Source organism: Cnephaeus nilssonii (assembly GCF_951640355.1).
Source record: "Cnephaeus nilssonii genome assembly, chromosome: 5".
In the NCBI taxonomy this organism is placed as follows: Eukaryota; Metazoa; Chordata; class Mammalia; order Chiroptera; family Vespertilionidae; genus Cnephaeus; species Cnephaeus nilssonii.
In genome coordinates, this window is record NC_137076.1 from 7,124,401 (window position 1) to 7,139,580 (window position 15,180).

At 50.4% G+C, this 15,180-nt stretch overlaps 1 pseudogene across 1 annotated transcript in view; it reads right to left on the reverse strand.

Annotated features, from left to right (window-relative positions):
• LOC307100408 (glyceraldehyde-3-phosphate dehydrogenase-like) overlaps positions 1 to 15,180 on the reverse strand; it is a 1,087,365-nt pseudogene that overhangs the window by 609,461 nt on the left and 462,724 nt on the right. The gene's annotated exons all lie outside the window — the stretch shown is intronic.

The following is a 15,180-nucleotide window of genomic DNA, read 5'->3' on the forward strand; positions in this document are numbered from 1 at the left end:
ACACAGACACCCAGCGGGCCGGGTCACCCCGAGGGCCAGCGTGACGGGGGAGGGCAGTCCAGCAGGCAGGGCAGTCCAGGCTGGAGGTGTCATGGCAGAGGCTGGGCTTGGGAGAGGCCACAGGGGCCCGGGGGCCTGGGAGCTCCCTCTTCAGGCTCCCCCGACACCCAGCAGGTACGGGAACCCTGTCTTTTGCCTTCTCGGGTTGGTCTTCAGAACGAGGCTGACGGGCAAGAGCAAGACTGCAAGCTGCTTGCAGGGCCCAGATTCAGGTGGAACCCGTGGGGGCGGAGTCGGCCCAGGGCTGAGCTCGGGAGACCAGGAATGGGACTCCCGCCGTCATGACTTGGTGCTGCTATTTATTCAAACCCCTTCTCTGAGTAAACACATACTTTTCTGGTTAAATAAAGGTATTTAAATTTCACTTTAAAAAATTGCACGTCAATGAATTTTCTTGTTTTATTTAAATACATTTATTTAAATTTATTTGCATATCCTGTAATTGTCCCCTTGACCTGGAGTTCAACCGGGAGTTCGACAAGGGGCGGGGCCTCAAACTGGGTGACTCAAAACAACACAAATTGATCCTCTTACAGCGCTGAGAAAGACATGACACTTTACCTTTAAGGGGGAAACAATACAAATGACATCAGATTCCTCATCAGAAACCATAGTGGCCAGAGGCAATGGCACATTTTTCAAATGCTGAAAGAAAATAAATATCAACCTAGAATTTTATATTCAATGAAATTATCTTTCAGGAATTTACTATAGATAAATCAAAATTGAATTTTAAAACACTGTTCAGGTGACCCATAGGAAGACAAAAAATAAAACATAATCAAAACACGGAGAGAACAAACAAAAAAATAATTAATAAATAAAATAGCAGACTCACGCCCTAACACACCAATAATTATACTAAATGTAAATGGTCTAAATATACCAAGTAAAATACGTTGGCAGAGTAAATTAAAAAGCATGACCTGCCCTGGCCACTGTGATTTCCATTGGTTGGAGCATCGTCCCATGCACCAGAAGGTCATAGGTTGGATTCCAGGTCAGGGCACATACCTAGATTGCAGGTTTGATCCCCAGTTGGGGTGCATACAAGAGGCAATCAATAGATGTTTCTCTTTCATCTCTCTCTCTCTCCATCTTTCCCTCCCTTCCTCCATTCCTCCCTCCCTCCCTCCCTCCCTCTCGTCCTCCCTCTCTAAAATAAAATTTAAAAAATTTTAAATCATGACCCAACTATATGCTGCCTATAAGCAGCTAATTTCAAATATAACACAGACAGGTTAAAAAGTTAAAAATGGGGCCCTGGCCAGGTGGCTCAGTTGGTTATAGCGTCATCCCATACACCAAAATGTTGCTGGTTCGATTCTTGGTCAGGGCACATACCTAGGTTACAGGTTTAATCCCCAGTCAGGGTGAATACAGGAGGCAACCAACTGATAGATGTTTCTCTCCATATCAATGTTTCTCTCTCTCTTCCTCTCTCTCTAAAAATCAATTTAAAAAATATCCTTGGGTAATGATTAAGAAAAAAGAAAAGTTAAAATGGGGAAACATTAATCAAATGAAAGCAGGAATCACAACATTAATATCAGATAAAGTATACTTCAGAGAAAAGAAAATTTCCAGAGACAGAGAAGGACTTTATCCTATATAATAAAGAGGTAATATGCAAATTGACCATCACTCCAACACACAAGATAGCCACCCCCATGTGGACACAAGATGGCCACCACAAGATGGCCAGCAGGGGAGGGCAGTTGTGGGTGACCGGGCTGGCAGGGGAGGGCAGTTGGGGGAGACCCAGGCCTGCAGAGGAGAGCAGTTGGGGACGACCAGGCCTGCAGAGAAGGGCAGTAGGGAGCCACCATGCCTGCAGGGGAGGGCAGTTGGGACAACCAGGCCAGTAGGGGAGGGCAGTTGGGGGTGACCATGCCTGCAGGGGGGGGGCAATTGGGGGTGGCCAGGCCATCAGGGGAGGGCAGTCAGGGGTGACCAGGCTGGCAAGGGAGGGAAGTTAGGGGCAACCAGGCCTGCAGGGGAGGGCAGTTGGGGGCGACCAGGCTGCAGGGGAGGGCAGTTAGAGGCAATTGGGCTGGCAGGGGAGCAGTTAGGTTTCAATCAGGCTGGCAGGGAAGTTGTTAGGGGGTGATCAGACTGGCAGGCAGAAGCGGTTAGGGGCAATCAGGAAGGCAGACAGGTGAGCAGTTGGGAGCCAGCAGTCCTGGATTGTGAGAGGGATGTCCGAGATTGGAGAGGGCGCAGGCTGGGCTGAGGGACACACACACACACACACACACACACACACCCGTGCACGAATTTCGTGCACCGGGCCTCTAGTATAATAATAAGAGGGTCAATCTTCCAAGAAGACATAGCAATCCTAAGGATGTATCCACCAAACAATAGAGTTGCAAAAGTTATGAAGCATAAACTGGTAGAACTGAAAAAGATATAAACAGATCCACAATTACAGTTGGAGACTTCAATACCCCTCTCTCAATAATTGATAGAACAACTAGACAGAAAATCAGCAAAGACATAGAATAGTTCACCAATGCCATTAAATAACGTGATCTACATTTATAGAATACTCCATACAACTAAACATTTACAAAGTACACTTTTTTTCAATTGCCCACAATTGAAAAACAAGATATACCAAAACAAGATATACGCCAAAATAGACCATATGCTGAGCACATAAAATAAGCAGCAAGAAATTAAAATAATTGAAATAATACAGAGTTTGTGTAGTCCCACGTGATTCAGGGTTCAGGTTCAGGGTTCGGGCTCTGGAGGAGGCTGCACACAAATGGAAGAGACTAGAAAATATTAATTTGGGAATTGGGGCCAGGCGGGAGCCCAGCTCAAGAGGAAGGACTCCGCTTTGCTCTGGCCTTGCGATCCCTTTTATTCAGGTTTGGGATCCAACCATAACCCTTAGGCAGGCAATTCCAGTAACAGCTCCATGATAGCCCATCAGCAAGGATTAACGTAAGACTAAAAGGTGGAAATTGCTTCAGCTCCCTTTGTCTCAACTAGACAGTGGGTGCTTGGCTCTGACCCTTGCCAGAGCCTCAAGGTTAACCAGCCTTCCAGGTTCCTTGTCCACACCTCTCTGCTAGTGAAGACAATGGGCGGCTTCCAACAAGTTTGTTCACTGATCACAATGTAATCAAACTAGAAATCAGTATTGTAAGATAACAGGAAAATCTCCAAACACTTAGAGTCTAAGCAGCACACTTCTAAATAATCCATGCATTAAAAAAGAAGTTTCTAGGGAAATCTACACTAATAAAAGAGTAACACGCTAATTGACCGTACCTTTGCGACACCCACCAGCCAATCAGGAGTGAGTATGCAAATTAACCCAACAAAGATGGTAAGTTAATTGGCATACACAGACACTGAGCAGCCGGGGGCGGGGTGGGACACTTGTGTCATCGCTATGGCATCACAGGCGTTCCGCACCACTCCAGCCACTCTGGGCCTCTGGGCAGCATGGGAAGGCGGAATGGCAGCTCCAGCCAGAGCAAAGGCGGTGCCGGCAGCCAGGGGAAGGAAGGCCCATTCTTGCACGAATCTTCGTGCATCGGGCCTCTAGTAAAAAATAATTGAGGAAATTTATTTTGTAATTTCAAAACACCCAAAAATGAAATCACTAAGCCCACATGGTTACACTAGAGAATTCTATTAAACATTTAAAGAAGACTTAATACCAATTCTACACAATCTCTTTTAAAAAATAGAAGAGGAAACTTCTTAATTCATTTTATGAAGCCAGTATTACCCTGATACCAAAACAAGATAAAGAGAGTATTAAAAACAATAATAAAGACCAATATTCCTCATGAATACAGATGCAAAAATTTCTTAGCAAAATATTCACAAATAGAATTTGGCAATTTATAAAAATAATTATAATCATGACCAGTGGGTTTATTCCAGAGATGCAAGGCTGTTTAATATTTCAAAAGAAAAAAGAAAATCAATAAGTGTAATACACTATATTAACAGGCTAATGGAGAAAATCACTTGATTATATCAATCTATGCAGAAAAAGCATTTCACAAATGTTAATACCCATGCTTGCACAAAACTCTCAGAAAAATAAGAATAAAAGGGAATCAATCTCTTTTGAGATCAATTGAATTAAAAGACTCAACATAGCCAAGACACTAATTCTCCTCCTCAAATTTAAGTACAGGTTTAATGCAATTCCTACCAAAATCCCAGTAAGATTTCTTTTTCTGTAGTTATAAACAAGTTTATTCTGAAATTTATATGGAACAAGAAAGGAACTACAATAGCTGAAATAATTTTGGGGGGATAAAATAAGATGGAAGGAATCACTCTACCCAATTATTAAGGCCAATATTATATGGCCACAGTAATAGAGACAGTGTGGTGTTGATAAATTGCATCTACCGAACCCTTTCAGCTAACATTCTATTTAATTGTGAAGGACTGCATGCTTCTCACTAAGATCTGTAACAGGCAAGGATATATACTCTCACCACTCTTATTCAACATAGTAATGGAAAACCTAGTCTGTGCAATAAGGCAAGAAAAGGAAGTACAAACAACAGTATGGTGATTGGCAAAGGGAAAGGGAGGTGGGGGAGGTAGATGTAACTAAAGGGGGATAAATGGTGATGGAAGGAGACTTGACTTGGAGTGATGGACACACAATACAATATACAGCTGATATATTATAGAATTTTACACCTGAAACATATGTAAATTTAAAATATATATATATATATATATATATATATATATATATATATATATATATATATATATATATATTTATTTATTTATTTCAGAGAAGGGGGAGAGAGAGAGAGAGATAGAAACATCAATGATGAGAGAGAATCATTGATCAGCTGCCTCCTGCACAGCCCCTACTGGGAATGAGCCCACAACCTGGGCATGTGCCCTTGACCGGAATCAAACCCGGAACCCTCCAGTCCCCAGGCCGACGCTCTATCCACTAAGCCAAAACAGCTAGGGCATAGCCTATATAATTTTATTAACCAATATCACCTCAGTAAAATCAATTAAAAATAATTTTTAAAAAGAAATACAGCTCAGAAAGGAAGAATTAATACTATCCCTATTTGCATTTATAAAAAATTCCAAGGAATCTACAAAAACTTCTAGAACTAAGTGAGTCCAGCAAAAGTTGCAGAATACAAGATAAAAATGCAAAAATCTACTCTTTCCTACATGCTGACAATGAATATGAAGACACCAAAATTAAAGATATAATACCAAAAAAAGATATAATACCATTTATAATTGTTCAAAAAAATGAAGTAGATGCTAATCTAGCAAAACATGTACCAGATTTGTATTCTAAAAAACTATACAATGCTGATGAAAGAAATCAGAGAAGATCTGAAAATGGAGAAACATGATGTTCATGAATTGAAAGAGTCAACATAGCAAAGATACTAATTCTCCTTCTCAAATTTAAGTACAGGTTTAATGCAATTCCTACCAAAATCTCAGCAAGATTTCTTTTTTATAGTTATAAATAAGTTTATTCTAAAATTTATAAGGAGCAACAAAGGAATTAGAATAGTTGAAATAATGTTGAGGCGATAAAATAAGATGGAAGGAATCACTCTACCCAATATTAAGGCCAATATTAAATGGCCACAGTAACAGGGACAGTGTGGTGTTGGCGGGACATATGTCCATGGGACAGAACAGGGATCCCAGAAATACACCCACACAAATATGCCCAATGATTTGGACTATTTGGACATCCATAGGCCCAAAAATGAACCTTGACCTAAATCTTAATCTTTATGCAAAAAATAACAAAAGAATCACAGACTCAAATGTAAAACTATGAAAAAAAAAACCAGAAAATCTTTGAAGATGTGGAACTAAACAAAGAGTTTCTTATAAAACAAAATATGACTCAGCAATTCCACTCTTGGACATTTATTCCAGAGAAATAAATACTCACATTCACGCAAAAACCCAGACAGTGATGTTCACAGCAGCTTAGTTTGTTATAGCCGAACATTGGAAATAACCCAGATGCCCTTCAGGAGTGAATGGTTAAACAATCCTTAGTCCATCCACATGATGGACTGCTATTCAGCACCAAGAAGTAAAGTATTGATACACTACCTCATGGACAAATCTCCAGAGAATTCTGCTGAGTGAAAAATGATTCCATTTATATAACATTCTTGAAATGACTAAAGTTAGATATGGAGAACCGATGAGTGGTTGCCAGAAGTTAAGAAAGGGGTGGAAATGGGTGTGGCTACTGAGGGGCAACATGAGGTCCTAGTGGTGATGCATGCTCAGCATTGGACTGTAACAGGGTAAGTATCCCCGTGGCCATCCGTCCTATAGTTTTGCAAGTGATGGCCTTTTGGAGACTCTTGGTAAAGCGTACCCAGATCTCTCTGTGCTGTTTCTTACAACTGCATGTGAATCTACAATTATCTTCCAGCCACAAGTTTAATTTTAAAACCAAAAAGTAGGTCAGACTCTGAGTGTAGAACAGGTTATTATCATCAACCATAATTGTGTAATTTCACTTCATTTTCTGACTAGGTCTTTATTTGGCTTCTTATGAAAGTGAGAGCCCAGAGAACCACACAGAAAAAGAGAGATGGAAATCTCTAAGGTGAGTCTGTGTGCCTGGATAAGATAGGTGGGTGGGGGAGGGGGAGTCTGTGTGCCTGGATGAGATGGGTGGGTGGGGGAGGGGGAGTCTGTGTGCCTGGATGAGATGGGTGGGTGGGGGAGGGGGAGTCTGTGTGCCTGGATGAGATGGGTGGGTGGGGGAGGGGGAGTCTGTGTGCCTGGATGAGATGGGTGGGTGGGGGAGGGGGAGTCTGTGTGCCAAGACAGGATGCAGGAGAGGAGAGGGGTGGGGTGCTTGGGGCCAGAACAGGGCTGAGGACCCAGCTCATTCCCCTCCTAAGAGTGTCCCCAACCCATGAGGAGAGAGCTGGTCTGGCCAGAATCTTGGGGTGGGGGTGGACCTCAAGGGCTGCATAGAAGGGGAGGCTGGGACCACAACCCCTCATGGCTGGTGGCTGCACCTGTGGGCAATGAAGACGTATGTCCCGGTCCTTGGAACCCTAGTCCACATTCTTATGCGGAAAGTGAGACACACCACCTCCTGCTCGCTCAGCCCGTGAGCACACAGAGTGGAGCGGAGAGGACCCACCGTGGGGGCCTGAGCCAAGGACATCACACGATGCCCTTTTGGGGTGGGGGGCGGCCTGTTGAGAAGGTAACACCCGGAGGAAAGGAAATAACCACGGGCCGCCAGGCCTGCTTAAATCTATAGGTCTTCCATTTGGGGGAAGACGTGAGGATCGGGGAGCTGGAGGAGGAGGAGGAGGAGGAGGAGGCGGAGGAGGAGGAGGAGGAGGCGGAGGAGGAGGAGGAGAGACCGCAGACGCCCTCTGCAGCCCTGCCCACGGCTTTGCACACGGTGACCCCATGGTCCGGGACCTGCCAGTGACCACAAGGCTCAGGAGACTCTTCTCCCCCTTTTGTGGACCCTCAGCCCTGCCAGGGCCCGGGACCTCCAGCCACACGGGTGGCCCGTGCCTCAGGACGGCGGCGGTTGCCTTGCTGGGCAGTCTGTCCCTCCTCGGGGAGAACCCAGCTCACTACTGTCTCAAGCGCAGGAGGTGTCTGCCACCAGGCGCCTGGGAGCCTTCACAGGCCCACAGGGCCCTGCCGCTCTGCCGATGGCCCTGCCCTGCCGGGAGAGGGCTGGTTTCTGCAGCCCCATGAACCCCCTGTCCGGATCCTTCTGGTCCCAGGGGGTAGCTTTCTAATGATAGCTGGGATGCCGGTCAGCAGGACAAATGTGGGTCAGAGTTGACAACGTGTACAGCACCTTGTGAACCATAGCGTTGGAATAAACACACCGGTGCATGTCCAGGCCCACGTCGTCTCTCACCGGGGGCTTCTGCCAGGACGCAGGCCTGGGAGTGGCGTGGCCTTGGGGCGGAGGGTGTGTGGTAGCCATTTCCACGCCATAGACCCCAGGCCATGCGGACAGGGCCTGGGCGTAGTACGTGCGGGAAAGACCTCCGGTGGACAGATCCTGACCGCCCTGCGAAGACTTGTGGTCCCAGCCGCCTCTTCCAGGCAGCCCCTGAGGTCCACCCCACCCCAAGAGATGCCTCTCTTGCTGGGGGGTGGGCATCAGGGGGACTTATGAAGCAGGGGAAGGCCCTCAGCCCACCACAAGGTACGCTGTGGAGCCGCTAAGCCCTCACCTGGCATGTGACCAGGTCCCCCAGCCAGGCAGTCAGGGGGTGTGATGTGCACCTGTATTCCTGGTCATAATTGCTGGGCAGAGTGGTGTGCTGAGGGTGCACTGACACAGCCTGCTGGCTCCTGGCCACGCCAGCTACCCCAGGACCCCTGCACGATGCCAGAGGGCCCAGCCGCCTGGCAGAGGTGGGCAAAGCCGCATGTAAGGGTCAAGCTGAAAAGGAAAAGGGGGGGAGGGGCTTGCAACCTAGTTCAGTGTCTGGTTATAACTGTGGTCTCACTTCCCCACTCTGACTGACGGGGGCGGAACTGCAGAGCCTGACCCCAGGGCCCCTGCCACAGCTGACTTGGGCGGAGCTGGGGGGACCCCCCTCAGGGCCACCACAGGAGGAGATATAGAGGCCAGCGCCTCCCCACAAGTTCAGTTCCGGCTTTGGATTCGGAACCCCCTGGACTCTCAGATCTGTGAAATAAAGGTAAAACTTTCCTCCCTCAGAGTGCTGCCGGCTGATCCTTCAACCGAGCCCAGGCTCCTGCCTGCCTCACACTGACGCCAGACAACTACTTGAGCCAATTAAGCAGAGGCAGGGTTGAATCATGAGCGTTTATTCCAATAATGCCGGCAGTATGATGCAGGCAGTATGGGAGAGCAGCAGATCATCCACAAAATCTGCTCTGCCCCCCACCATAAGCCAGCTGCTTATATTGGACTAGAGGCCTGATGCACAAATTCAAGCACTGGTGGGGTCCCTCTGGGTGGCCTGCAGGGATTGGGCCGAAACCTGCAGTCCAATGCCCCCTGCAGCTCCTGCCTGCCGCTCCCGCTCATCCCGGCCCCACTGTGCCTGCCGCGGGCTCAGGCCCAATCAGTCCCGATTGGGAGAGGCTCGAGCTGCCACAGCAGCGCTTGCCAGCCATGAGCCCTGTGTCTGGCACCCTCCCAAGGGGAGTGGCCTGAAGGATTGGGCTGAAACTGGCTCTCCGACATCCCCCTAGGGGTCCCGGATTGCGAGAGGGCACAGGCCAGGCCGAGGGACCCCACCGGTGCACAATCGAGCCGGGGAGGGATCCTGGGAGGGCTCCAGGGTGTGTCCAGCTCATCTTGCTCAGTCTCGATCAGCCAGACCCCAACAGCTAACCTACCGGTCGGAGCATCTTCCCCCTGTTGGTCAGTGCACGTCATAGTGACTGGTTGATCAGTTGACTGTCTGCCCCCCTGGTGGTCAGTGCACGTCATAGTGAGCGGTTGAGCAGCCTTAGCATATCATTGGCATATTACCCTTTGGTTGTTCTGCCGTTTGGTCTATTTGCATATTACCCTTTTATTATATAGGATAGAAGGACAAAGATTACATGGGGAAGCAGGCAAAAGGACTAAGAGTGGGTATGCAAAACGGGCAGTTTACAGGCATTGTGAGCTGGGGGTATGCAAAGGCCTGGCAGTTTGCAAAGGCCTGTGGGTTTGCAAAGTCCTGGTGCCTCTGGTTTCTGCAGCAAGGTTGTTAATCTTCCCATGATAATAAGCAGCTCCCGGATGGGGAGGATGGGCCAAATTTCCCGGTGAGCCCCAGGTCCTGTGTGCAAGGTTATAACGTGCTTTCTTTAATCAGAACAAAACAATCACAGTTAACAGAGCATGATTAATATTTCTTATAATTAGAGCTGGTCCCTAATATTCTATTTCTGCCCCTAACAACACTACATCCAGCTCCTTCCTGCCAGGGGCCAAACCCCAGGAGTCCTGGGCATCCCTGGAGTAGCTAGAAGCACCTCCTCATCCTCTCATCCCCACCCAACATGCTCTCGGAGCCTGGCCTTCCCTGGGGCAACATTAGACGGGTGCCCTGCAGACCTCACCTGGGAGAGCCTCTGTTCCGGTCACACTGCGCACTGCCCTCGGGAGCAGGGGCCGGTGGCACAGGAGTTAGTGGCCTTGGCGATGCATGGTGGCAGCTCCAGGGCTAATGTCCTTGGAGCTGTGTGAGGCCTGTCCAGGGCCCAGTTCCCACCAGAGGAGGCTGTCTCCTACCCGGCCACAGGGAGACAGGCCATTCTAAAGAAGGCTCCCAGCACACCGAGGGCTGAGGCCTTGCCGGTCACCTGGCTCCATCTTCTTAGCCCTGAGGAACTCACTGCAGGGGCCAGTGGGGGAACCCCAGAATGCCGAGCTTCAGGGACAGCAGGTGAGGCCCAGAGGCCTGGGGGCCGCTGGCCACAGTGTCCTCCCCTGCCTCACACAATCCCTCACCCAGGCCCACCACCCAGCGCAGGTCCCCAGGTGCCTCCCACAGCCAGGCCCCTGCAGCCAGGCCCAGCTCAGCCATCTCTGTCTTCTGGGGTTGATAACTGCAGCCTCCTCCCAGCTGCGAGAAGCTTGAGGAAAGGATGCTGGAGAAGGAAGTGCAGGACCCATGGCTGACACGCCCGCCAGAGAGGCCAGGTAAGCTGTCAGTGCGAATCGGGGGTGTGGCCGGCACTGCTGCCCTCAGGCCGGCTTCTGTGGCCTTGCACGTCTGTTCCCATTGCCGGGCGTTGTCCCCCACCTTGTTGATCTGGTCAGAGCTCCTGCCTCTGGGGAAGGCTTCCTGACACACAGCCCCCCCTCCACACCTGCTCCCTCCAGCCTGCCAGCCCCTCAGGGCCTGGCACAGAATGGGTGTCAGGGGACAATGGTGAGGTGAGGCCTGGGCTCACCCCGGTTCGGGGAGGGTCAGAGCAGGAGGGAGGAGGCAGCCTATCCCAGCCCTGCAGAGGCTCAGCGCATTTCTGCCTCAGGTTTATGAAGGGCCCTGGGCTGCTCTGACCTCTCTGAGCAGCCACTCGGGCCCAGGCCCCAGTGCAGCCAGGAGGAGGGCCTTCTCGCAGAGCACCCACCCAGCAGCCCCCCTCCCCAGGTGGGGATCACGGCGCCCTTTCTGTGGGTGCCGCTTCAGAGCCCAGAGAGGGATGGCACCCTGCTCACAGCCACACAGGTGGTTCCTTAGCCACATCCAGGACTCGCACCCCTCCCTTCAGAGACCCCTTGGCCCCCTGCCATCCTGGGAGGGCCCTACACTTTGGGGGCAGGTGTCAGCAGCACAGGTGATGCCCAGGATTGACACCCCTGAGGTCCGGCTCAGTGCCAGGTAACACACACCCAACACCCATCCCCGGGTTTAAAGCTGCCAGCTCGGCGGCGGCAGGTGCCTGGACCTCAGGCTCCGGGGCAGCCAGGAAAGGGCCGTGGCCATGGTCTCTCCTGCACTTTTCTCCTGAGCCCTCTGGGGAGGGAACGGTGGGGCAGGGAACAGGACCCTCCCTGACGGGCTTGCCACAGAGGCCTCAGACCTGACTGGGGTTCAGAATCAATTGGTTCTCACATGGATGATCTGGGGTCCTCTGTTGCCTCTGCCACACATTGTGACATCCTTGGAGAGCCCCCCACCATCCCACCATCTCCCATGCCCTGCAGTTCCCTGGGAGGGCATCTCGTTGTGACCAGTGACTTATCCCAGGAATGCCCCCCCACCCCCCGCAAATCCTTACCAACAGTTAATATCATTAGGATGTGCTCCTGCTGCCAGATACGTGCACCAACCAAAATGAGGAAATAAATCAAGAAAGATGATGAAAGTCAGAAATCATAGCATCCACCCCTGGGGGAGAACAAGGCAAGTCCTGGGAGAGAGATGGACAGTGTGAGGAAGCACCAGGCAGACTGGAGTGCGTAGCAGGCAGGGGCTCCAGGAAAGTCTTATCTGGGGAGAAGGCTGGCCGGCATGGCCGTCCTGACCATAGTCCAGAGTGCCCCTGGGGGATGGAACAAAGGAGGGGAGGGGCAGACGAGGAATGGCTGGCTTTTCTTATAAACCCTCTAACATTATAAATTATTTTCAAGTAATACTCTGATTTTAAAATTAATGTTAGCCCTGGCCGGTGTGGCTCAGTTGGTTGAGCATCTTCCCATGTACCAGAAGGTCCCTGGTTCAATTTCAGTCAGGGCACGTGCCAGGGTTTCAGGCTCAATCCCTAGTAGGGGTTGTGCAGGAAGCAGCTAATCGATGTTTCTCTTTCACATCAATGTTTCTCTCTCTCTCTTTCTTTCTCTCTCTCTCTCTCTCTCTCTCTCTCTCTCTCTCTCTCTTTCTCCCTCTCTCTCTCTCTCTCTCTCTCTCTCTCTCTCTCCTTCCCTCTCCTTCTCCTTCTCCTTCTCCCTCTCTCCCTTTCCCTCTCTTCTTCTCTCCCTCCCCCTCTATCCCTTCCTCTCTCTCTAAAGTCAATAAAAGCATATTTTTAAAAATTATTTGTTAAGCCTAATCATAAAATTTCATTTCATCATTGTAAAAAAAAAATCACAGTGAATCACTGTGGGAGGTAGGGTGGGGCCCCCAAACCTGGGAGGGCCTGTGACCTTGCAAAGGAGTCTGCACCCAGAGCGGTGACCAGGGCAACGGGGAAGCACGGGGACAGCAAAAGACGACGGATCTCTCAGTGTGTCTCCTTCCAAAGCAATATGATCCCAAACACGCAGGGCTGCCAGCAGAGGAGACACCTGGGGACAGGGGGCCGGGGGGCCGGGGGTGGGGTGGGGGGGACAGGGAGGTTCTCAGGGCAGAGATGATGGAGGGTCTCCTCCCAGCATCAGGAGCATCAGGAGCAGAAGTCTCACAGAGCAGGCTGGTGGTGAAAGGAGCCCCACCCACTCCCAGCAAAACAAGCATAAGTGGTGAAAATTACTTAAAAGGAAAATGCTTCTGGAAATGGTCTTCAGAGCATAAAGTGAAGAAGAAAATATACTAAAACCCAGAATAGCGAGAGTTTATGTCATTTGGCCCGTGACCCACTTTCCCAGCCTTCACTCTCAGCTCAGCATGACAGAAGCTCCACTCCAGGCAGGTGAGCCAAGAGCACAGGGCTCCCTCCCCAACCAGGTCCTAGTCAAAGGCCACCATATGTCCCCAAGAGGAACAGTCTGTCAGCATGTCTCATCCCTACCAACAGCTATGTGATGCCAAAGGCAAACCCTGAGTAAGTACGAGTTGAGTGGTCGGGCCCGTTCCTCCACCAGCCCCACATCCACAGAATGGAAACTCAGAGAATATTGGAGCCCTGATTGCCCTTACCCCAGCTCACTTGTAGGGTGGAGGTTCCACATTGGGAGAGACAAGCCAAGAAGCGCAGGCTGAGCTCCGGGAAGGATCCTGTAACTAAATGGCAGGTGTAAGAATGAGGGGGTGCAAAGCGAAGTAGGTGGTTGATGCATGAAGAGAATTTTGGCTTTTACCTTCTAGGTCCTTGGCAGCCATTGAAGGGTCATGGTCCCTGAAAGGGTCACATTCTTTTCCTTGTGGTCAGTGTACCAGTTGTGAAAGAGGGCACCCCTGACGGCAGACAGGCCATCATGGAAAAAGGAAAGTGGGTAAAGAGTTAGGGGGCGAAGCTTGCCTAGTAGATGGGTGAGTGGATGGATGGATGATGGGTGGATAGATGAATTGAGGGAGAGAAGGAAGAAAGGAGGAAGGATGGGAGGGGAAATGGGATGATTGGATAGATGGGACAACAATATGGGCATGGATGTCAGGGCAGTGAGGGAGTAGAGCGCTGAGGCCCAGGGCTCTAACACGACCTCCAGAACACTGCCCACCACCCTCTGCTCCTACACTTGCACACCCCATTTATATCCTAGTTAATCAATATGAACAGCCTGGGAGAAGAGGTCCAAGATGGCAGTGGAGTAGGTGGAAGCTACACTCACTGCCCCCTGGGACAAAACTAGAATCACAACTAAATGATAGAACAATCCTCCTGAACAACCAACTGAAGACTAGCTGAAGAGTAACCTTATAACCAAGGACGTACAGAATGTCCTTGGTTATAAGATTACTGGTAGGAAGGGTGGAGATACACAAAGGGCTGGCCCTGCTCCCACGGGCAGTGGCTGAGGCTCTGGAGGGATATCTCAGCTGCGGGAGGTTCCCCCGGAGAAACATTGGGTCTAAACTCCAAGCCTGACTCCCAAGCCCAGAGCACCAGAGCGAGGAAGAGGTGCTCACATAACACCTGGTTGTAAAAAGCAGAAGGGCTTCCGTCCGTCAGGGAGAGATGGGAGTCCACTACAGACACAGGGCCAACACACAACATTTCATTCACAGCCACTCACTCTGGGCTCCAGCACCGGGAGGGCAGAGTGGCCTGGAGTTGTGGGATGAGAGTCTGGGATATTGTGGCTCTAGGAAGAGAGATGAAGGGGCATCCACCAGGATCCCTGTGCTGAGTCATTCTCCCATACATAGATGCCATCTTTCTTGGGTGCAGCATTCCCCTCTGTTTGGCATCAGCCTGGGGGGAAGCAACAGCCACACCCTCTACTCTCCCTCTCGCCCCACCCTGCAGAGCTTCCGTCCTGCTGAGGAGTCAGTTGCCTTGGCCAGAGTGTAGAGATTTGGGCAGGCTGGGGTGGGGGTGGGGGGTGCTATCAGTGACTGAGTTGTGTGGCTTTGGGATGGGAGCCAATTCCCCCACTTTCCTGTGTACCTGACTGGTGCTATCCGTCATGAGAGGTCCACTAGAACCACCCTCTGAGCGCTGGTTCTGGTTTCAGAGGCCCCACCCACTGGACTCCTAGTGGCTCCACCCAGCCAAGGTTAGGGCACAATCTGGGCAGACTGAGTGGTGTGGCTCTGGGGTCGAGGCAACACCTCCCACCTTCCCCGTGACCTACCGACACCTCCCCCTCATAGGAGATCCACTAGCCCCATCCTCCCAACTCTTGGCAGCCCCACCATCTCCTCCTGGCAGAATCTGGGACAGACTGAGCTGTGTGGCTCTAGAATAGGGACCATTTTCCCCTCACACTCCCAACCGGAGCAGAGCCCTCCCTTCACATGGTCAAATCTTGGTCTGTTT